The sequence below is a fragment of the Camellia sinensis genome, chromosome 2 (assembly GCF_055761805.1).
Source record: "Camellia sinensis isolate YWXY chromosome 2, ASM5576180v1, whole genome shotgun sequence".
Taxonomy (NCBI): Eukaryota; Viridiplantae; Streptophyta; class Magnoliopsida; order Ericales; family Theaceae; genus Camellia; species Camellia sinensis.
In genome coordinates, this window is record NC_138962.1 from 57,995,792 (window position 1) to 58,019,423 (window position 23,632).

Sequence of the window (23,632 nt, forward strand, 5' to 3'; positions counted from 1 at the left end):
CCTACACTCGTGACTCGAGTGTTAGAGGCATAGAGAGGTGACCTTGAGGTAGAATCCCTCCAAGAGAAGATCTCCAGTGGGAAGGTCGAGAAAGGTTTGATGGTGTATCCCGACCTGAGTGTGAGATACAGAGACCGTTTGTTTGTGCCGGAGTCTTGCCGAGAGGAAGTACTCCGAGAGTTTCACCATTCACGCCTTGCGGTGCATCCGGGAGGCACTAAGATGTATCGTGATTTGGGTCGCCAGTTTTGGTGGCGGGGTATGAAGAGAGATGTGGCGGTTTTCATATCAAAGTGTCTTACTTGTCAGCAAGTGAAGGCCGAGCACCAGAGGCCAGCGGGTTTGTTGCAACCCTTGCCTATTGCCGAGTGGAAGTGGGAGCATGTCACTATGGACTTCGTTGTAGGTCTTACAAGGACTCAGCGGGGTAGTGATGCTATTTGGGTGGTTGTAGACCGGTTGACTAAGTCGGCGCACTTTATCCCTATACGCGTGAAAGATTCGGTAGAGCATCTTGCCGATTTGTATATTCGGGACATAGTGAGGTTGCACGGGGTCCCAGTGACGATTGTCTCAGATAGAGACCCTCGTTTTACAGCTAGGTTATGGTAGAGTTTGCAGAGTATCTTGGGCACTAAGTTGACCTTTAGTACGGCTTATCATCCTCAGACCGACGGGCAGTCCGAGCGTACTATTCAGATCCTTGAGGATATGCTTTGAGGTTGTGCCCTTGACTTTAGTGGGACGTGGGAGAGGCACTTGCTCTTAGTGGAGTTTGCCTACAACCACAGCTTTCAGTCGAGTATCGGTATGGCGCCATTCGAGGCCTTGTTTGGCCGACCGTGTAGGTCTCTAGTTTGTTGGGCCGAGGTGGGTGATGCACCTTTGTTGGGTCCAGAGTTAGTTAGGGAGACGACGGAGAAGGTTGAGCTTATCTGTAGGAGGCTTGTTACAACCCAGAGTCGCCAAAAGAGTTATGCTGACCGTAGGAGGAGGCCTTTGGCATTTGAGGTAGGTGATCATGTTTTCTTGAAAATATCACCTAGGCGAGGCCTGATGAGGTTTGGGAAGAGTGGGAAGTTATCCCCTCGGTTTATCGGTTCCTTTGAGATCCTTGAGAGGATTGGGGAGGTTGCTTATCGTTTGGCTTTGCCACCGTAGTTGTCTGGAGTGTATGACATGTTTCATGTGAGTATGCTTCAGAAGTATGAGCCGGATCCATCCCATGTGTTAGATTGGACCGACTTAGAGGTAGATAAGAATGCCTCGTATGAAGAGAGACCGGTTTGAGTCTTGGATAGGCGGGATCAAGTCCTGCGTGGCAAGACCATTCCCTTGGTGAAGGTTTTGTGGAAACATCACGGAGTGGAGGAAGCCACTTGGGAACATGAGTTGGAGGTCCGCGAGAAATATCCAGACTTGTTTGTTAACGTGTAATCGTGCATTGGAAATTTCGTAATCTTATTGAACCTTAAGAGCATTATATATGTCTTAAGTTGTAAAACATTGTGAATGTTTTGTTTTATGGAAGTATTGTAGAACTTGCCTTAAATTGGAAGTTTGTTATAACATTGTATATGTTGAATGTATTGTAGAAATGGAGATATATCATGAATGTGGAATATGATATAGAATTGTGAAACATGTATGTAGGAATTGATGAATTTCGAGGAAAGCAAGTTATTAATACATATTGAGATATGTGGTAAATTGCCTCTTGAATAGAGATGGAATGACTGGAAATGGGTCGAGTTGTTAAATTTTACATTTGTAATAATGTTGGGAATTGAGAAAATCTTGTTTCTCAAAAACTTCAATTTAATTTCGGGGACGAAATTCTTTAAGGAGGGGAGGTTATAGCGATCCCGGTTTTCCCTTTCGATATCTGTTGTATTCCGGACTTTGGTTCCGTGGAGTTGGTTGTTGTATCTATCTTGTTGTCATCCTTTGATTCTATTTGTTTGAGTTTTAGGATGTGTTGGGCATGTTTCGAGCAGGTGGGTTGAGCCTTGGTCTAAAATCTTGTTGCCAGGTTTTTGGTCGTTCCGCTCGAGCGGGTCGTCTAGCGCTCGAGCAGAGATTGCACACTCCCAGTATTTTTGGTGCTCTGCAAAACTTCTGCTGGTGTGATTTCTACGCTAGAAAGGATTTCCTGCGCTCGAGCGGGTCACGCTCGAGCGGGCTTGTTGGAGCTCGAGCGGGTAATACATTTTTGATGTAAGTTTTAGGAGGGGGAAATCTACGCTCAAGCAGACTGGTTTTCGCGCTCGAGCGGATGTACTTTATTCTTGTGTCTTGGCGCTCGAGCGGGCCTTCTTGAGCTCGAGCGTGTCCAGATTTTTGTGCTTGACGCTCGAGCGTCCTGTTCTCCGCTCGAGTGGGAATGTCGTATATCAGAAGGCAGTTAGGCATTTTTGAATCACTTTTTACATTCACTCTCTCTCTCTTACTTTTCAGAAACCGATTTTGAGAGCCTCTCTCTCTAGAAACTCCCTTCTCTCTAGGGTTTGATCTAGTTAGAGTGATTCCCTTTCCTTTGGCCTTTGTAAAAGTTGCGTTGATCGTCGAGGGCTTCGTTTTGATCCATGGATCTTGGAGTTTGGAGCATTTTGGTTTTCTTCATCTCCTTCCCTTGGGCTCCGAATTTGAGGTAGGGATTCCTACTCACTCTTATGGGTTTTGACCTAGATTTTGAGCTTTTGTATAAATGATTTTGGGTTTTGGAATCTAGGGTTTCAAATGTGTAATTTTGAAAAGAGGGTTTTGTTTATTTTGAACCATAAATATGTCTTTGGGTTGCAAAATGTGTATATTGAGGTTGTTGGTCATACTTGGACCCTTGGGGTCAATATTGTGGAAAAAGGGGGAAAATGCCATGTTTGGGTATGTTGGGTCATTAGGGTAATGAATGACACTTGTTGAGAAATTATGGAATTGAGTAGACTATAATGAAATTGACTCATTATGTGATGGACTAGTGAAGTTGGATTTATTAATCGCTCACTTTTGAAATATTGATAAATCATTTGTTTAGAAATAATTGCTTTGGGCTATCGGTGGAGGGTAGTCTTGATTGTTGTAGACAATGCATGATGATTAGGCAAACTAAAACTAATCAATTGGATGTGTCATAGAGTATGACGGTTGAAGGAATACATTAACTTTATGTATTGATTGAATATGTATATGACCTATGTGTATATACGTTGTGTTGTGTCGGAGGAGATAGGGGATGTACTCCACGGTTTAGGGGAAGATAGGGGATGGACCTTTAAACCGGATACTGTGTGGGAGAAGATAGGGGATGGGCTCCGTTGATACAGCTCATATGCTTATTAGTTTGTGTGTTGATATAGCTCGTACGCTTATTTATGGAAGTGTTGATATAGCTCATATGCTTATCTGTTGAATTGTTAATGTAGCTCATATGCTTATCTATCGAAGTGTTGGTATAGCTAGCATGTTTATCTATTGTAAAATGGGAAAGGTTTAATATGAGTCACCGTCTCATTTAAATTGGAGGCCAGGTTCTGAGCCGTTGTTGTGAATTGTGAATCTGATAAGAAATGGATAATGAAATGAAATATGGACACAGTGGTCATGTAATGGAAATGGTGTTTGAATTGATTTATGAGAGTCAAACATTTATCAATTGCTAATGTCTTAGTTACTGCTCATATTGTGTTTAGCATATCTCTACTGGGCGTTGGCTCACCCTTTATGGGACATCATTTTCAGGTACAGGTAGCATGCCACCTCCAAGGACATAGTTTGGATGGTTATGGGAGTTGAAGACTCTTTTTGATTATTTTGTTTGTATTACATGTATATCAAGCCAAGGGCTTATTTTGTATAGAGTTAGTACTCTTCTCTTTGTAACCAACTGTTGACTTGGAAAGCTGTAAGCCCGTAGGGCATTTGCTTTTGTTGTTAACATGTAATACTGTTGTAAGAACTACTCTGATGAATAGAAAGGTGTTGATTTCTCTTATATCATGGCATGTCTAAAATTATGGGTTTTATGTATTATTTTGAGGGCATTACATTCAGCTCCAATGAGTCAACTATTTCTGAGAAGGGTCTGAGAAGCTTCATAGCACTAAGGGCTCCCTGAGGTCCCATTTGGGCAAAGGATTTCAAGAGAGAGGGGGCATATCTATTTGCAGCAGTGGATAGAACAACCCAATCACCTTGAATAGATAAAGGTGGCAGACCCATTGCAGCTGCAAACATTGGCAGTATAGCATCCTGTACAGAATTGCATTTTATATTCTTGATAAGAGCAATAATAGGGAATCAAGAAGGCAACTTTTGCAAAATCACGTATCCAGGATATTTGCCAATCTGTTAATCAATTTTTTGTGATTCAGCCTTTATAGCGACCCCGGTCTTTTCCCATTTGATTATTGTATCCGGACTTAGGTTCCGTAGATTCTGTCATTGTATACTTGTTGTTGTTGTCCCTTATTTTCTTATTTGGAGTTATAGGATGTGTTGGGCAGGTTTGTTTCAGGTTGGTTGGGTTTAGAAACCTAGTGTTACTGTCCAGAATTTTGGTTCTTCGCTCGAGCGAGTGGTTGGTCGCTCGAGCGAGATGTTGTTTTTGGTTCTTCGCTCGAGCTGGGGTTTGGTCGCTCGAGCGAGAGGTTGCGTCCAGTATGGACCTGTAGCATTGCATTCTTGGCTCGAGCGAGATTTTCTTTGCTCGAGCGAGGTTTTCTTGTGTCTGGTCGCTCGAGCGACCATGTCTTCGCTCGAGCGAGCGTGTCCAGTTTATATACGCAGCAGCGGGTTTTGATCAATCTTTTTCATCTTCTTTTTGATTCCAAACCCTAGGTCCGACTTCTCTCTCTCCCTACTCACCTTCTCTCTTAGATTTGATCCACTTAGGGTGTGTTTCTACCCTAGATCCTTCATTAAAAAGATAGAGTGAGTCGAGGGCTTCCATTTAATCTGAACATTTGGCAATTTGGAGCACTTTGGTATTTGGGTATTCATCTCTGTCTTCTCCATTTGGGTTGTTTTTCTTCGAGGTAGGGATTTCCTACTCCATTTTATAGGTTTTGTTCTAGGTTTTGGAATATTGATATGTTGGGGTTACTTTGATAATTTTGGAAAAAATCCTAGTTGAATTAATAAATTAATTTGTATAATTAATTCATGGAAATGGGGAATTCATTGATTAAATGGCGTAGTTGGTTAATTTAAATCACTCGTCTATTGAATTGTTGGTATATTTATTTCCAAGTCTAGAAATAACTGTTTTGGGCTATCGGTGGAGGATAGTCGTGCTTGTTGTAGACTCTGCATGTGGATTAGGGATAACTGAAACTAATCATTGATTAAGTCATCAATCTTGACTGCTGAATTAATACAGACATTATGTGTATTGATTGTGTGTTGTATATGTTATGTGTTTGCATACATTGTTTTGTGTGGGAGGAGATAGGGGATGTACTCCACGGTTTAGGGGAAGATAGGGGATGGACCTCTAAACCGGATTTTGTTTGGGAGGAGATAGGGGATGGACTCCATTAGCATCACTTTTATGTGTGCTTATCTATATTGAAGTGTTTTTATTGATACAGCACTAAAATGTGTATCAAAATGGAAGTATGAAGTGTTTTGATTTGAGCCTGAGTCTCATTTGTTTGTTGACATTGGAAGAATGTGAATTTGATATATATGGTTCACTGTTGTAAGTTTGGCCAGGTTCTGAGCCGTATTGATAATGTTGAAAAGTAAAACGTATCTTAGACATTAATATCATGAAACTGTATAGAGATATAACTGATTATCTTGGTTAACCAATTATTGAATGCTATTGCTTTATTCAATGCTTATATTTGGTTTAGTATATTTCTGCTGGGCTGTGGCTCACCCTTTATGGGAACATCATTTTCAGGTTCAGGTGATAAGCTACCTCCAAGGACTTAGCTTGGGAGGGTTTGGCTTCTGGATTTTGAAGAAGACTATCTTTAGTTAATTGTCTTTATTTATTAGTACATGTAAACATTCAAGCCTAGGGCTTTTCTAGTATTGAGTTAGAACTCATATTTTTGTATCCAAGTGTTGGCTTGGAAAGATGTAAGCCTGTAGGGCATTTTATTCGATGTTACATGTAATGCTTTTACTTAGTAATACTCTGATGAATGAATTAATAAAATGTTTTCATTAAATAATGCATGTCAATGATATATATATAATGGGTTTATTTTGAGGTCGTTACAACTTGGTATCAGAGCGTACCGGGTTTGAATACTTTGGGTACGTGGGAAGTAATTAGTATCACTTTGGGTTCGTCTCGTTTGATAGAGACTTAGTGTAATGTTATATGCTTATGTGATAACATGTTTATGTGATTATGTGGGTATGGAATGTAGTTTTTAGGATGTTGATTGGACCTTGAGTTTCTTATAGTCTTGTTGGAAAGGCACTTGATCACTGCTGCTTCCAACCGGAACTATAGTAACGCATTGGGACTATCATTATTCCGGGAATGAAATTCGTAGGTGCTTATGTGATTATGTGCTTACGTGGAATGAATTATTGTTGTCCAATGCATTAGGACGCGAGTGTTTAGCTTCGGCACATTTATTAATGTGCTAATGTCTGTGTTTCCTTTATTAGGATGTCAGGACGAGGACGAGGACGAGGACGCGGTAGGCGTGGTAGGTCGGGTAGGCAGGAGGTGCCTGTGCCAGAGGAGATTCCGGCAGTTCAGGAGGGAATTGGCCAGGCCAATGTGGCCGAGCCAGTAGGCCAGCAAGCTATGGGCGCTTTAGCCCGAGAGATAGCAGGGGCATTCAGGGAGTCAGTAGGCATCCTCAGAGCTGAGAATCAAGCTCAGGTTGTTGTTGCGGATGCTGGACCTGCCTTTCTGAAGAGGGAGTTCTTCCGGTCTAATCCGGATGAATTTGTGGGTGATCCTAAAGAGCCGCTTAAGGCAGATGAATGGCTCGAACAGACAACGAAGACGTTTGAGATGCTTGGCATCGAAGACGAAGGGTTGAAAGTGACCTTGGCATCTTTCCAGTTGAAGGGGGATGCGTGTCAGTGGTGGAAGTTTACTAAGGGTCGTATAGGAGGTACATGGGAGGCTTTTGTGAATGCTTTCCAGGAGAAGTTTTTATCTCCAGCAGTTAGGGAGAAGCTGAGAGACCAGTTCTGCCAGCTTAAACAGTCGAGTTCTTCAGTGGCCGAGTTTGAGGCTGCATTTACTAGCTTGTCCAGGTTTGCACCTGAGTTGGTGGCGTCTGAGGAACGCCGTTGTATCGAGTTTGAGAAGAAGTTGAGGCGTGGCCTCAAGCTGAGAGTTGGGGGAAACATGATTCGGGATTATGGGCGTATGGTTGATGCTGCAGCCCATATGGAGATCATGATGCAGGAGGAGGAGGAAGGACAGAAGGGCTCCAAGAGGAGTCAGGATAGTCAGAGTGATGGTAGGAGACAGAAGGGTTTTAATCCTCAACAGTCTCAGGGTAGCTTTTCTAGATCGACTTTTCCTGTGCCGAGTGCTAGTTCGGGGAAAGGCAGTCAGGGAGACATTACCTGCTTCAAGTGTGGCCAGCCGGGCCACAAGTCTCCAGTTTGTCCTCAGAGGGGAGGAGTTCAGAGAGCAGCATCTTCTTCGGCTCGATCTCAGAGCCAGAGTCAGGGTAGAGGCCAGCCACTCTCGTGTTATCAGTGTGGTCAGCCAAGGCATATGAAGAGGTATTGCCCGCAGTTGGGTGGCACACCTGGTGCATCTGGTTTGAGACCGATTCAGGGTCAGCAGCCAGCTCAGTCAGGTCAGGCATCGAGGGCCAATCAGGGGGCTTCATCGTCCCAGTCAGTGCAGCAATCTTATGCACCTAGGGTTGAGCAGGTTGATCAGAGGTCGTCTGGGCGCGTGCATGCTGTAACCGCGCAGGATCTTGTGCCGGCACCATCAGTTGTGAGAGGTACCTTTTTGTTTTGCAACTCGGTTGCTAATGTTTTGATTGATACGGGTGCATCTTATTCCTTTGTGTCAGCTGCATTTGCATCTGTTTTGGAGTTGGAGTTAGCACAATTAACGTCTCCTATTTGTGTAGTGTCACCTCTTGGGGGTGAATTGATCTTGAAACAAGGTGTTAGGGGTTGTGATATAGAGGTTGATTATCATAGAATCCCATTTTCCTTTGTAGTTATGCCTATGAGGGGTTTCGATGTTATTTTGGGTATGGACTGGTTATCGTCATACCGGGCAGTTATTGATTGCTACCGCCAGAGGGTCACTTGTTGTACCGTGAGCGGAGAGTATTTTCATTTTCTGGGGGACCGGGTTGGTGATGTGTTGCCACCGGGGTATGTTCCGCGAGGACGGAGTGAACTTAGTGGTCTACTTGCTAACCTTTCGATTAGTGAGGATGATGAGACTCAGATTGTGTTACCAAGGGTGGTTTGTGAGTACTCGGACGTCTTTCCCGAGGATCTTGTTGGTTTGCCACCGCATCGGGAGATTGAGTTCTCTATTGACCTAGTGCCCGGCACGGCGCCAATTTCCATGGCACCTTATCGTTTTGCCCCAGCCGAGTTAGTTGAGTTGAAGATTCAGCTCCAGGAGTTGCTAGATAAGGGCTTTATACGTCCTAGTGTTTCGCCGTGGGGAGCACCGGCCCTCTTTGTTAAAAAGAAAGGTGGTGCTTTGAGACTTTGTATAGATTACCGGAAGTTGAATCGGGCTACGGTCAAGAATAAGTACCCTATGCCCCGTATAGATGACCTGTTTGACCAGTTGAAGGGTTCCCGTTGTTTTTCTAAGATAGACTTGAGATCGGGTTACCACCAGTTCAGGGTCAGGGATGAGGATATTTCGAAGACGGCATTCCGTACGCGGTATGGCCATTATGAGTTTCTGGTGATGCCATTCGGGCTCACCAATGCACCGGCAGTCTTTATGGACTTGATGAACTGGATCTTCCGAGAATTCTTGGATCGGTTTGTAGTCGTTTTTGTGGACGACATCCTTATCTATTCGCCTTCTGAGGAGGAGCACGAGGCACACTTGAGAGTGGTGCTTGAGTTACTTAGAGCCCATAGGCTTTATGCCAAGTTTGGGAAGTGTGAGTTTTGGCTAGAAAAGGTCAAGTTCTTAGGCCATGTCGTTTCTCGGGAAGGAGTGTCTGTTGATACATCCAAGACTGAGGCAGTGCAAGATTGGGCACAGCCTAAGAGTGTGTTTGAGATCCGCAGTTTTCTGGGGTTAGCTGGGTATTATCGCCGGTTTGTGAAAGATTTCTCCAGATTAGCTTCGCCTTTGACTAGATTGACTCGGAAGGGAGTCAAATTTGTATGGAGTGAGACTTGTGAAAAGTCGTTCCAGGAGTTAAAAGTTAGACTGACCACCGCTCCAGTATTGATTATTCCAGAGAGAGTGTTGGGATATGCAGTCTATTGTGACGCCTCACGAGAGGGTCTGGGTTGTGTGTTAATGCAAGAAGGGAAAGTAGTTGCCTATGGCTCACGTCAGTTGAAAATTCACGAGCAAAATTACCCTACGCATGATCTAGAGTTAGCAGCTGTGATTTTTGCCTTGAAGATTTGGAGGCATTATCTTTATGGTGAGAAATTTGAGGTATTCTCGGATCATAAGAGTCTGAAATATTTGTTTACACAGAAAGACTTGAACTTGAGGCAGAGGAGGTGGATGGAGTTCATAGAGGATTATGACTTTGAGTTGCATTATCATCCGGGAAAGGCCAATGTGGTGGCCGATGCCCTTAGCAGGAAACCTGTTGGTGACATAGCTAGTATAGCCATCCGAGAATGGGAGATGTTGGGTGCACTTGGGGAGTTTGATTTACTTCTGGGCGAATCCGTTGAGGCTGCGGCCTTGTTTTCTGTTGTTGCACAGCCTACACTTGTGATTCGAGTGTTAGAGGCTCAGAGAGGTGACCTTGAGGTAGAATCTCTCTGTGAGAAGATTTCCGATGGGAAGGTTGAGAAGGGTTTGACGGTGTATTCCGACCTGAGTGTGAGATACCGAGACCGTCTGTTTGTGCCGGAGTCTTGCCGAGAGGAGGTACTCCGAGAGTTTCATCATTCACGCCTTGCGGTGCATCCGGGAGGCACTAAGATGTATCGGGATTTGGGTCACCAGTTTTGGTGGCGGGGTATGAAGAGAGATGTGGCAGCTTTTGTATCTAAGTGCCTTACTTGTCAGCAAGTGAAGGCCGAACATCAGAGGCCAGCGGGTTTGTTGCAACCCTTGCCTATTGCTGAATGGAAGTGGGAACACGTCACTATGGACTTCGTTGTGGGTCTTCCGAAGACTCAGCGGGTAGTGATGCGATTTGGGTGGTTGTAGACCGGTTGACTAAGTCGGCGCACTTTATTCCTATGCGTGTTAGAGATTCAGTCGATCATCTGGCCGATTTATATATTCCGGACATAGTGAGGTTACACGGGGTTCCAGTGACGATCGTTTCAGATAGAGATCCTCGTTTTACTGCCAGGTTGTGGCAGAGTTTGCAGAGTGCCTTAGGCGCTAAGTTGACTTTTAGCACGGCTTATCATCCTCAGACTGACGGGCAGTCCGAGCGTACTATTCAGATCCTTGAGGATATGCTTCGGGGTTGTGTTCTAGACTTTAGTGGGTCGTGGGAGAGGCACTTGCCATTGGTCGAGTTTGCTTACAACAACAGTTTCCAGTCCAGTATCGGTATGGCACCATTTGAGGCCTTGTATGGCCGACCGTGTAGATCTCCTGTTTGTTGGGCCGAGGTGGGTGATGCACCTCTGTTGGGTCCGGAGTTGGTGAGGAAAACGACGGAGAAAGTTGAGCTTATCCGTAAGAGGCTTGTTACAGCACAGAGTCGTCAGAAATCTTATGCCGACCGTAGGAGGAGACCTTTGGTGTTTGAGGTGGGTGATCATGTCTTTCTGAAGATATCACCTAGACGGGGTTTGATGAGGTTTGGGAAGAGCGGGAAGTTGTCCCCTCGGTTCATTGGTCCGTTTGAGATCCTTGAAAGGATTGGCGAGGCTGCTTATCGTTTAGCTTTGCCGCCGCAGTTGTCCGGAGTACATGACGTGTTTCATGTGAGTATGCTTCGGAAGTATGAGCCGGATCCATCACATGTGTTGGATTGGACTGATTTAGTGGTTGACAAGGATGTCTCGTATGAGGAGAGACCGGTTCGGGTCTTGGATAGGCGGGATCAAGTTTTGCGAGGCAAGACCATTCCTTTGGTAAAAGTTTTGTGGAAACATCACGGAGTGGAGGAAGCCACTTGGGAACGTGAGTTGGAAGTTCGCGAAAAATATCCGGACATGTTTGTTGATTTGTAATCTTATAATTAGATTCTGTTATATTAATGAACTTAAGAGCTTTACATCTGTCTTAAGTTGTGAAACATTGAGTATGTTTTGGTAAATGGGTGTATTTTGAAACTTGCTTCATTAACATTGCATATGTTGATTGCATTGTTAAATTGTTGTATATACCATGCACTTGACTCTGATATGGGAATTGCTAACATTGAAGGGAGTAATGCATAATAGTGATACAGGCTGAAATATATGTTGTTTTATATATTGTGAGATGCTTCTTGATAAAGAGATGAAGTGACCAGTATTGGGTCAAGCTGTTTATTATTGTTATATAATATCTTTGGGAATTGAGAAAAAAACTTGTTTTTTATAAACTTATGCTTAATTTCGGGGACGAAATTCTTTTAAGGGGGGGAGGTTATAGCGACCCCGGTCTTTTCCCATTTGATTATTGTATCCGGACTTAGGTTCCGTAGATTCTGTCATTGTATAATTGTTGTTGTTGTCCCTTATTTTCTTATTTGGAGTAATAGGATGTGTTGGGCAGGTTTGTTTCAGGTTGGTTGGGTTTAGAAACCTAGTGTTACTGTCCAGAATTTTGGTTCTTCGCTCGAGCGAGTGGTTGGTCGCTCGAGCGAGATGTTGTTTTTGGTTCTTCGCTCGAGCTGGGGTTTGGTCGCTCGAGCGAGAGGTTGCATCCAGTATGGACCTGTAGCATTGCATTCTTGGCTCGAGCGAGATTTTCTTTGCTCGAGCGAGGTTTTCTTGTGTCTGGTCGCTCGAGCAACCATGTCTTCACTCGAGCGAGCGTGTCCAGTTTATATACGCAGCAGCGGGTTTTGATCAGTCTTTTTCATCTTCTTTTTGATTCCAAACCCTAGGTCCGACTTCTCTCTCTCTCCCTACTCACCTTCTCTCTTAGATTTGATCCACTTAGGGTGTGTTTCTACCCTAGATCCTTCATTAAAAAGATAGAGTGAGTCGAGGGCTTCCATTTAATCTGAACATTTGGCAATTTGGAGCACTTTGGTATTTGGGTATTCATCTCTGTCTTCTCCATTTGGGTTGTTTTTCTTCGAGGTAGGGATTTCCTACTCCATTTTATAGGTTTTGTTCTAGGTTTTGGTATATTGATATGTTGGGGTTACTTTGATAATTTTGGAAAAAACCCTAGTTGAATTAATAAATTAATTTGTATAATTAATTCATGGAAATGGGGAATTCATTGATTAAATGGCGTAGTTGGTTAATTTAAATCACTCGTCTATTGAATTGTTGGTATATTTATTTCCAAGTCTAGAAATAACTGTTTTGGGCTATCGGTAGAGGATAGTCGTGCTTGTTGTAGACTCTGCATGTGGATTAGGGATAACTGAAACTAATCATTGATTAAGTCATCAATCTTGACTGCTGAATTAATACAGACATTATGTGTATTGATTGTGTGTTGTATATGTTATGTGTTTGCATACATTGTTTTGTGTGGGAGGAGATAGGGGATGTACTCCACGGTTTAGGGGAAGATAGGGGATGGACCTCTAAACCGGATTTTGTTTGGGAGGAGATAGGGGATGGACTCCATTAGCATCACTTTTATGTGTGCTTATCTATATTGAAGTGTTTTTATTGATACAGCACTAAAATGTGTATCAAAATGGAAGTATGAAGTGTTTTGATTTGAACCTGAGTCTCATTTGTTTGTTGACATTGGAAGAATGTGAATTTGATATATATGGTTCACTGTTGTAAGTTTGGCCAGGTTCTGAGCCGTATTGATAATGTTGAAAAGTAAAACGTATCTTAGACATTAATATCATGAAACTGTATAGAGATATAACTGATTATCTTGGTTAACCAATTATTGAATGCTATTGCTTTATTCAATGCTTATATTTGGTTTAGTATATTTCTGCTGGGCTGTGGCTCACCCTTTATGGGAACATCATTTTCAGGTTCAGGTGATAAGCTACCTCCAAGGACTTAGCTTGGGAGGGTTTGGCTTCTGGATTTTGAAGAAGACTATCTTTAGTTAATTGTCTTTATTTATTAGTACATGTAAACATTTAAGCCTAGGGCTTTTCTAGTATTGAGTTAGAACTCATATTTTTGTATCCAAATGTTGGCTTGGAAAGATGTAAGCCTGTAGGGCATTTTATTCGATGTTACATGTAATGCTTTTACTTAGTAATACTCTGATGAATGAATTAATAAAATGTTTTCATTAAATAATGCATGTCAATGATATATATATAATGAGTTTATTTTGAGGGCATTACAGCCTTGATCTTTTAGCTTGATGTATTGGACAACCTCAAATACAAGGGAAGTAAAATTTTTGGCTCATTCTCAATTTTGAAAAGAAAATGATGGCACAGATTTTCCTTTTCTACTTTATTTAAAAAAAAAATAAATTAAAAGCATAGTCTTTCTATATTTAAGAAAAAGAAAAAAAGAAAAAGAAAAAAAGGCTGATGAGGAATAGAATATATATTCATAAATACACAATACTTACAAGAAGTTTTCTCCATTGTTACGCAGCATCAAGACTTGCATACTTCTCAAGGTCCTGAAGAATGATTAGAAGTCATATTAAGCAATTTTCCAGAATTAAGAGAACACAATAACAGGGCTATAAGTGATTTCTTGTTTCAAAAAGTTCATCTCAGTCATGAAGGTGAGGCAGCTACATATATGCAATTGATTGTGTCTGCTAATCTTCAAGTATTTTTTTTAGTTTATAAGATCCATAGGAATATTGATTACTGAAATCTCTTATCATAAAGTTTTTTTTATCCTAGTGTTTTAGGTTTCGTAAAAGTTATAGAAAAACCAAAATTGTATACTCTTTCTTTACCCACCGTATGGTGTGCATGGAAATTAGGTATGAATGGTGATTCACGCAGGGTAACTTGGCTGCATTGTGAAGAAAAAAAAGAAGAAGAAGAAGAAGAAGAGAGGAGCTTGAAGTTCGCAAAGTTTAACTACAATCAAAAAACACAATCTCAAATCCTCACAACTCAACTCTTTCAAATAGAAAGATTAAAAGGATTTTTATGGGCTGCTATACTTCTACTATCTCAACTAAATTTTGACTTCTTGTAATATATTAATATTCAAAACCTAACGTTGGCCAAATATAATTCCCAAAAATGTAAACAAAGGCCCATATCCAAAAAATTTAAGACTACCAACTCAAACTCGTGATAACTAATAAAGCTAGAACTGATTTCAAACCAACAGCCAACTAACCCATAGAAACCTAAAAACAAGACTTAAATTAAACCAAAAAATAATTGCAAGAGTTCAAATAGGTCCCCATGTGAAATTTTCAATCTGCCTCTGTTCTTTTATCTATACTTTGCTCACCTAATTTACTAATTTTCATAATGGTGAGATTGAAAAAATTTTCAGTTCTTATCAAACCATAAACGCTCGGTAGCAACTTTAACAAAAAATATATATATTCCTTTGGTTAGTTTTTCTTTAATTATTTGAGGAAGCAAGTCAAATACGCACGATTTTAATGGCTAGAAAATAAAAAAGTGTTTCATATGTATTTTGGAAAACAATATAAATTTTACTTGTTTCAATCATCAATCAGAAGTGTAGCAAAAACCTAGGACGATGACCCATGAAATTAAGAAATAGAATCAATCTAAAATGATACCAGAAGTGAATATTGAGTGTCCACCTTAAAAAATTCAGTTGGTCAAATGCATGATAAGAAGTCACCTTCTGGTAAGTAAACCATCCAAGAGTCATAATTGGCACAAGGAATTGACTCACCTAATGCATCCAAAACCTAAAAATAGAACAGATGCAATAGTTATATTTTTTTCACATGGAGTCCACGAATCTAACTTCTTGCAGCTTCCAAGTAGAATCTATGCTAAAAAGAGACACATCCATTAATCGTCACTTTGTCAGTTTCTACTGTAACCTTCGGAAATAGCATACACGTGATTGTTAAAGACAAGTACCATACACCACCAAATATTCTTGTGTCCATCAAAAAGTTCTTACATAGATGGAATAGACAGAAAATATGCTATCACAGATTACATAACAAGGTTAATTAATGAGAATGAAGCAACACAAGGAATTGGATTTAATGACGTCAATGCAATGACATTAAATGTATTCCACAAAGAAAGTACAACATCTATTGAGAAATAGAATCATTCCTGCCCTTCACTGAATAGTCAACCACCCACCGTGATCAATTACTAATGCAGTCCATTGAATTTTAAAATTGTTGCCAAAAATCAGCTTGGCATTTCATCATCAACAGTGATGATGAATAGCTAGATAGAATAGGATGAATGGATAAGGAAGTGCAAGGTTAAAATTTTATATAATTGTAGATCCCAGAGAAAAGTGCAGAATATGTTTATTTGCTTAGTAATCTAAATTCCCACATGACTAATTTTTTCATTTCCTTGCAAGCACACAGTTTGTTTATATTCTTTTCATTCATTTCCATACTAAATAGCCCAACAGCGAAGAACATCCTTTCAAGCGATTGAACACACGCCAAGGAGATAAATGTTGCTGCTGCATTCTTTTTGCTTTCACTAGGTTTAGCCCTACTAGCAGTCATAACTAACCTCAGCAAAAAGGCACTCACCACCACTCCTTCCCACTTCAAATTCTCTTCTTTTTTATTTATTTATTATTATTAATGATACTAGTACTTGAGTTGCATCCCCTATATCAGCTTATGTTTGAGTTGCACCCTTTCTATTATTAGCTTAAGTTTTTTGAAGAGTCGGTTGTTTGCATTTTTTTTTATATAAATAAATATCTTTGGCATAATTAAAGGGAGGATTTCAAATATATATAAAATATTATCATGAACTACATTATTGAAGGAAGAACTTCAGAAAATATTTAAATATATATGTTTGTCATCATGTGCTACATTATATTATTAATTGTCCATCACATAAATTATGATGAATTGAGTTGTCCAATGTAGAATTCAAGAGGTAATAAACAAATAAAAAGAGCCTCAGGATGCATTTCAGTCATTTTTCAGTTGTATTTTTCTTTTATAGATGTGTAGGTGTATTTTCATGTGGGTATAGTTGCATATCACTAATGGAAGTCGATATAGTTGCAAGCTATAGGCTAGCTTCTAGCCACTCAATAGTTCAAATACTTTAAAGGGTTTGGCTTATCTCAAGTTGGCCATCTCAATTTGAGAAAGCATTGCGCTTGGTAGGCCCATTTTGGGACCAATTTTGGTGATTCGAACCGTTCATTTTTTAGGACTCGTTGAGTAGAATATTCATGCAAAAAATCAAGATGATCAAATATCGATATCTGTATGTTTAAATTAAATTTGTATTACCAAAAATAAATGGCTATTCTTGAAATTATATTTGTAATCCAATTTTTTAAATCAAATATGATTCAAACATATGGCCACTGATGTCCAATCATCTTATTTTTTGCATGAATATTCTACTCAACAAGTCATAAAAAGTGAGCGGTTCTGATCATATAAATCGGTTCCAAAATGGGCCTACTAAGCCCAAATGCTTTCTCAAGTTGAGATGATAACTTGAGAGAAGCCAAACTAAATATGATCTTTTCTTGTCTATAGAGTACAACCAAGCCTAAATACCACCTTTATTCAGATAAGACTACATTTATGTAAGAAGTAAGGTGATATGAAAAGAACAAATTACTTGTGCTAGAGGATTAGCCTGAGGGCCACTTGATTGGAATAAGGAGAACAAAGATGGACCGGAGTCGAATTTGTAGCCCTTTTTCTCAAATGAGTGAGCAGCACCCCCAGGCAAACTATGGCTTTCTAACACTAAAACATCTTGCTGGTATCTAGATAGAAGTCCTGCACAACATAGTCCAGCAATTCCACTTCCAATTACAACAACATCTGCCTCTGGCTTGCCTGCAGATAATTTGACACGTTCCTTTAAATTAGAAGACCTAAATAATGCTAAGGAAGCAATTTAAACTCTGAAGAATCTTTCCACTATAATAAAGCCCAAATCTTAGACTAAAATGTGCAAAATTTGGTTTGGAATTATTTTACTTCTCTATGAAATTTTCAAATCACGAATGAATTAAATTGGGCAATAGTTTATTTTTAACATTTCCCACTGGGAGAAAACCCTTGAATTAACCAAGGTGCATTTGCGGGAAACTCCTTGCAGAGGACCTGTGCACCCCTGGGGATTAGTCAGACTTTGATCCGAACACCCCGGTGCCAATCAAAAAAACATTTCCCACGTATCTAATCTAGTTGCATCATAACTTTCCACACCGACCAGAGAGTCCTAAGAGGGGCCATAAGAAGCACTAGAAGACCGTAAGCTTCCTAAATAGGCAATGGCCCTTGTAGAAAGTACATCAAGGAATACATACAGACCTAGCAATCACACAATGAGGTTCCTTTACAGATGTTTACTGTTACTGTTAGGGAAAATATGTGATTCCCCACAAGTAAATCAACCAATGGGAATAAAAACTAATGCGAAAAAAATTAAATATGTGATTCCCCACAAGTAAATCAATCAATGGGAATAAAAACTAATGCGGAAAAATTAAATCAAAAGCGACACAAGAATTTTTACGTGGTTCCCTTAATGTGAGGTATGTCCGCAGGATCGAAATCTGATTCCACTATCAACCAAAAAGTTTCCAAACGATTACAAACGAGGCACGAATGGTCTCACAAAACCACCCTTAGGTGAATTCCAAATAATCACAAATAAACAAGGGGAAAGACCTCACCAAATAGATGAACAAAAAACCTTTAAACCAGAATTGTAGAAGATCCAAAATAATAATCCAAATCAGTGTCACTAAACATCAACCGAAACCACACCACCGAATCAAAACCGCAGAACCATGCTTGTCACAATGATCATAAAAGTTGGGTGCTCACCTTCGGGAAAGAATACCAAAAAATAGGGCAGCCGCACGGTACTAATTTTTCTTGGAAGACTAAAACAATATATATATATATATATAATGTTAAATCTTGGACTTGTTTTATCAAAACCCTAGTTGTATCCAAATTGAATTGGGTTTCCACAAATTAGATATAATATATAAAAATATATTATAACTAATATCAAACCAAATTAAACTCTTTTAATAAACCAATTAGGTCCCACACTCCAATAAGGAAGTATACCCAACAATTCTCCCCCTACCGACTTAGATGGAGATATCAACCATACCCGCCAAAGTTTGACACTTCAAATGTTTGTCAATCGACAAAGCCTTAGTCAACATATCTGAAATATTATCATCTGTGTGAACCTTTTCGGGTTATAACAGTTTCGAATCTAACACATCATGAATCCAATGGTATCTCACATCAATGTGTTTTGATCTCGAATGAAAAATAGAATTTTTGCTCAAGTGAATAGCACTTTGACTATCACAATAAAACACATACCTTTCTTGCTTCAAACCCAACTCTTGCAAAAATTTCTTCCACCATAACTCTTCTTTGCAAGCTTCCGTAATGGCAATAAATTTAGCTTCGGTAGTTGAGAGAGCAACACATTTTTGTAATTTAGATTGCCATGCCACAGCTCCCCCTACAAATGTCATCAAATACCTCGAAGTAGATTTCCTAGAATCAATATCACCAACCATGTCAGAATCTGTGAACCCATCAAGCATCGACTTACCATCCCCAAAACACAAACACACCTTCGAAGTCCCTTGAAGATATCTTAGAATCCATTTTACCACTGCCCAATGTTCTTTACCTGGATTAAAGAGAAACTGACTCACTACACTAATGGAGTAAGCAATATCCGGTCTTGTACAAACCATGGCGTACATCAAAGAACCAACCGTTGAAGCATAAGGAATTTTCAGCATCTCTTCCTTGTCTTTTTCACTTGTAGGACATTGATTCGAACTAAGTTTGAAGTGACCAGCAAGTGGACAACCAACCGGCTTTCCTTTATTCATGTTGAACCTCTCAAGAACTTTCTCAATGTAACTTTCTTGAGACAACCAAATCAGCCTATTTTTGCGATCACGAACAATTTTCATACCAAGTATTTGCTTTGCCGGTCCCAAATCTTTCATAGCAAACGACTTGCTCAACTCCAATTTCAAACTGTTAATCATGGTAGAATCTTGATCCACAATTAACATGTCATCAACATAAAGTAAAAGAATAATAAATTGACCATTCGGGAAATTTTTCACAAATACACAGTGGTCTAAAGTGGTTTTAGAAAAACCATTATTCATCATGAAATAGTCAAATTTTTTGTATCATTGCCATGGGGCTTGCTTGAGACCATACAAACTTTTCTTTAATTTGCAAACAAATTTCTCTTTTCCTTTTTTCTCAAAACCTTCCGGTTGCTCCATGTAATGTTCTTCTTCAAGGTCACCATGAAGAAATGCGGTCTTCACATCAAGTTGCTCAACTTCAAGGTTCATACTTGCAGCCATGCCAAGCACAACCCAAATAAAAGACATCTTCACAACCGGAGAGAAAATCTCATCAAAGTCAATGCCTTTTTTTTGCCCAAAGCCTTTCACAACAAGATATGCTTTGTACCTCAGATTCTTGCCATCATTCTTCAATTTGAAAACCCATTTATTTTTCAGAATTTTCCTCTCCTTAGGCAACTTTACTAAATCATAAGTGTGATTTTCAAGTAAGGAATTCATCTCCTCTTCCATTGCCTTTTTCCAATCATCTTTCTTAATATGCTCAATTGCTTCTTGATAGCTCTCAGGCTCCCCTTGATCAAAAATCAACACAAATTCATTGGGAGGATACTTTCTTGAAGGTTGTCGGTCCCTTGTAGATTTTCTCAACTCAAGTTGGGGTGGCGGTTCTTGAGTTGGATGCTCTTCCTAAATTTCTGGCTCAACTTCATTAGGATTAGCATCATCCTCCACATCTTCAATAGGTGGCTGCATATTTTCCCCATTTTCATCATCAACTGAAGATGAAGGAGATGGATCCATGTCAATGAGATCACTAGTTTTTGGCTCCGGTTGATCACCTTCGCCAAAGTTTTCAATTGTTTGGTCTTCAAGAAACGCAACATCACGGCTTCAAATGACTTTCTTGTCAACCAAAAAGTTTCCAAACGATTACAAACAAGACACGAATGGTCTCACAAAACCACCTTTAGGTGAATTCCAAATAATCACAAATAAATAAGAGGAAAAACCTCACCAAATAGATGAACAAAAAACCTTCAAACCAGATTTGTAGAAGATCCAAAATAATAATCCAAATCAGTGTCACTAAACATCAACCGAAACCACACCACCGAATCAAAACCGCAGAACCATGCTTGTCACAATGATCATAAAAGTTGGGTGCTCACCTTCGGAAAAGAATACCAAAAATAGGGCAGCCGCACGGTACTAATTTTTCTTGGAAGACTAAAACAATATATATATATATATATATATATATATAATGTTAAATCTTGGACTTGTTTGATCAAAACCCTAGTTGTATCCAAATTGAATTGGGTTTCCACAAATTATATATAATATATAAAAATATATTATAACTAATATCAAACCAAATTAAACTCTTTTAATAAACCAATTGGGTCCCACACTCCAATAAGGAGGTATACCTAACAGTAACCTCTCATCTCTTAAACATTTTTGCTATCAAGGATTTTGTGGTTTCCACAAACCAAATTGATTTTTGGATAAGGATGTCAATGCTAGGTACATGATCAACAATACCCCAGAATTCAAAGAAGAGTAGATGGCTATGAAAGAACTTTAGACAGTACAACAATGACATGCTCATTACTTAGGTTGTGTTTGGATCATGGATATGTGTATTAATTTGGGTATTAAACTAGCATTTCCTTCAAACATCCATGATACAAACACAAGCAAATAGCACTCCTCTAAAGTAATTGTTAGCTCTCACTAATTTTGTATTGAGGACAATGCTACTATTATTATAAATAAATAAAATAAAAAAAATTAAATATCATATAACCCCTCATGATATGTTTAGTAAATTTGGGAGCGAAATTAATTGACTGATTTAACATCAATTCAAAATATTGGAACCAAAACTTGATAAAAATGTTTTTTTTTCTTGTCTAAATAAATAAATAATGCATTATCATGAGCCTCAACCTCAAGGCCTCAAAAATCTATCATTGTCTTCTTTTTTATTTAATACAAAAACCTTAAAACATTGCAACACCTATCTACGCAACCAACCCTCAACTATTCTTATTCCACAAGAAGAATAAGACATAGCACTATGTTTTACCAGATTAAACCAAATTGACCCCCTTTTAATTTCTCATATGCTTAGTCTACTCATATACATTTTCATTTTATGAGAGAGAGAAGACCTGGGAAAGATGTGTTTTGAGTAGTGGGAGTAGGAGGAGAAGGGTAACCATTGGAGGAGAGTTGAGTGCTAGGAGCCTTTTCCCAAAATAAGCCAACCTACTAACATATTTCCCAAACTAAGCCTAGTTTGGCCAAAATTTCCAAAATAAGCTGACGCGTGTTTCCAAAACACGCTTTCAGCATGTTTCTGGCCCAGGCACACAAAATGAATAAAATCATAAAAGCATGGTTACAAAACATGTTTTTAATTAAGAAAACGTTGTTCCTATTAGCGCTTTCATCTTTAGTGAAAGCGTGTTTCAGAATCGCTCTTTTAATAGAAAGCGTGGTTAGAAAACATGCTTTTAAAGAAAATTTGCTTTTAAAATAAAGCATGGTTTTTAAAAAGTTATATAAAATGGCCACCCCCCTCATTTGCAACCACACTTTTTATACACTTCGTTTTTTTTTTCCTCCGAACCAGTTTCCCTTTGTTCTCCCTCTGCTCTCTTTCTCTCTATGGGTCACTCTCTGCTCTCTCTCTCTCTCTCTCTCTCTCTCTCGCTGGTATGACTGTCTGTCTGTCTCTCTCTCTCTCTCTCTCTCTCTCAGTTTGAATTTTATATGTGTTGATTTTGTTTGTGAAAATGTGAATATGGGTACAATGTGGGTAGAATAGGGTTCGTGAATGTGAAAATGTTGTGAATTGAAATTGATATCAATGTGGGTAGAATAGGGTTTGTGAATTGAAATTATGGTTTTGAATTAGCAGAATAAACCGTAACCGTAGCCGTAGCCGTAGCCGTAGCCCTAACCCAATTTTAGGGTTTCAAATTGAACCCTAGCCCTAACCCAAAGTTTGTAATGCAAATTGAATCCTAGCCCTAACCCAATTCTAGGGTTTTCAATTGAATTTGAATCCACAAATTAGGGTTAGGGTTTTTTTATTTTTTATTTTTTAATTCACAATTGAATTCTAGGGTTTTTATTTTTTGATTGTCAGACAAATGTTCACAAAAATAATGAAAAATAAAAAATTTAAACTCATTTAAAATAGATAATAAGAATCTTATAAAAATTGTAAATTCTAGTGAACATTTGTTTGAATAATGAATAATCTTTTAAACTCTCAAAATTGTAAACTCACAGAAATTGTAAACTCATAATTCTGGTGAACATTTGTCTGAATAAAAATTGTAAAGTCACAAAAATAATGAATAATTCTTTTAAACTCTCTTAAAGACTTTTTTTTTAATTATTTTTTAAATTTATTAGTATTGTTTGAACATAATTACTAAAATTTGCTTATATGGATTAAGATATTAAGGAATCATTTCAAGAACCGAAAAAGATAAAAATAAATAAATAAATGATTTTGTTACTTCATAGTTTACCAAAATTCAGTACACAATTTTTAAAAATATAAAATTATATGAAAACAATAATTTAAATGCAAAAAAATTTTACTTAAATGTTACTCTTCTTATATTTTTAATTGCAAAGTTACTAATTAAACTTGCATAATGAAGCTTATCTATTATATCATGGATAATATAATAAACTGCAAAATTACTAATTAAACATTACTCTTTTTAATTTTTTTTTTGTTTGGTTGCTAGCTGAATTAAAAATAATAATTTTGGACCTTTTGGATTTGGACTCCATTTGAGTGAGGTTATTAAGAATATTTTAATTTTGAACTTAGTATAAGATGCATAAATTTTTTGGATCCCAATTTTTACATAATTTTGAATTTAAACTTTTTGTTTTAAAATGATAGACTCAAAATTAAGAATGATAATGGGGCAGGCCATTGTAGGGATCCACTCATATCAGATTGAGGGAGATAAATGTGGACGAGGTAATTTTATAATCTTAAGGATTGCGACATTAATAAAAATGAGAGACGATATAGTATATTATAGATAATAATTTATAGGTCATGCTAAGGGTTGTTAATAAGTACCCATAACAAGATTAAAAAAATTATAATCCCAAT

At 38.8% G+C, this 23,632-nt stretch overlaps 1 pseudogene across 1 annotated transcript in view; it reads right to left on the minus strand.

Annotated features, from left to right (window-relative positions):
* The window catches only part of LOC114257052 (prolycopene isomerase, chloroplastic-like), a 50,364-nt pseudogene that overhangs the window by 10,262 nt on the left and 16,470 nt on the right, over window positions 1–23,632 (minus strand). The window contains exons 4-9 of the transcript XR_014357143.1: window positions 22,781–22,816; window positions 21,654–21,729; window positions 16,989–17,212; window positions 14,987–15,097; window positions 13,808–13,861; window positions 4,045–4,248 (exon numbers count right to left, since the gene is read on the minus strand). The product of XR_014357143.1 is annotated as a prolycopene isomerase, chloroplastic-like (transcript). The remainder of the gene's footprint in view (window positions 1–4,044; window positions 4,249–13,807; window positions 13,862–14,986; window positions 15,098–16,988; window positions 17,213–21,653; window positions 21,730–22,780; window positions 22,817–23,632) is intronic.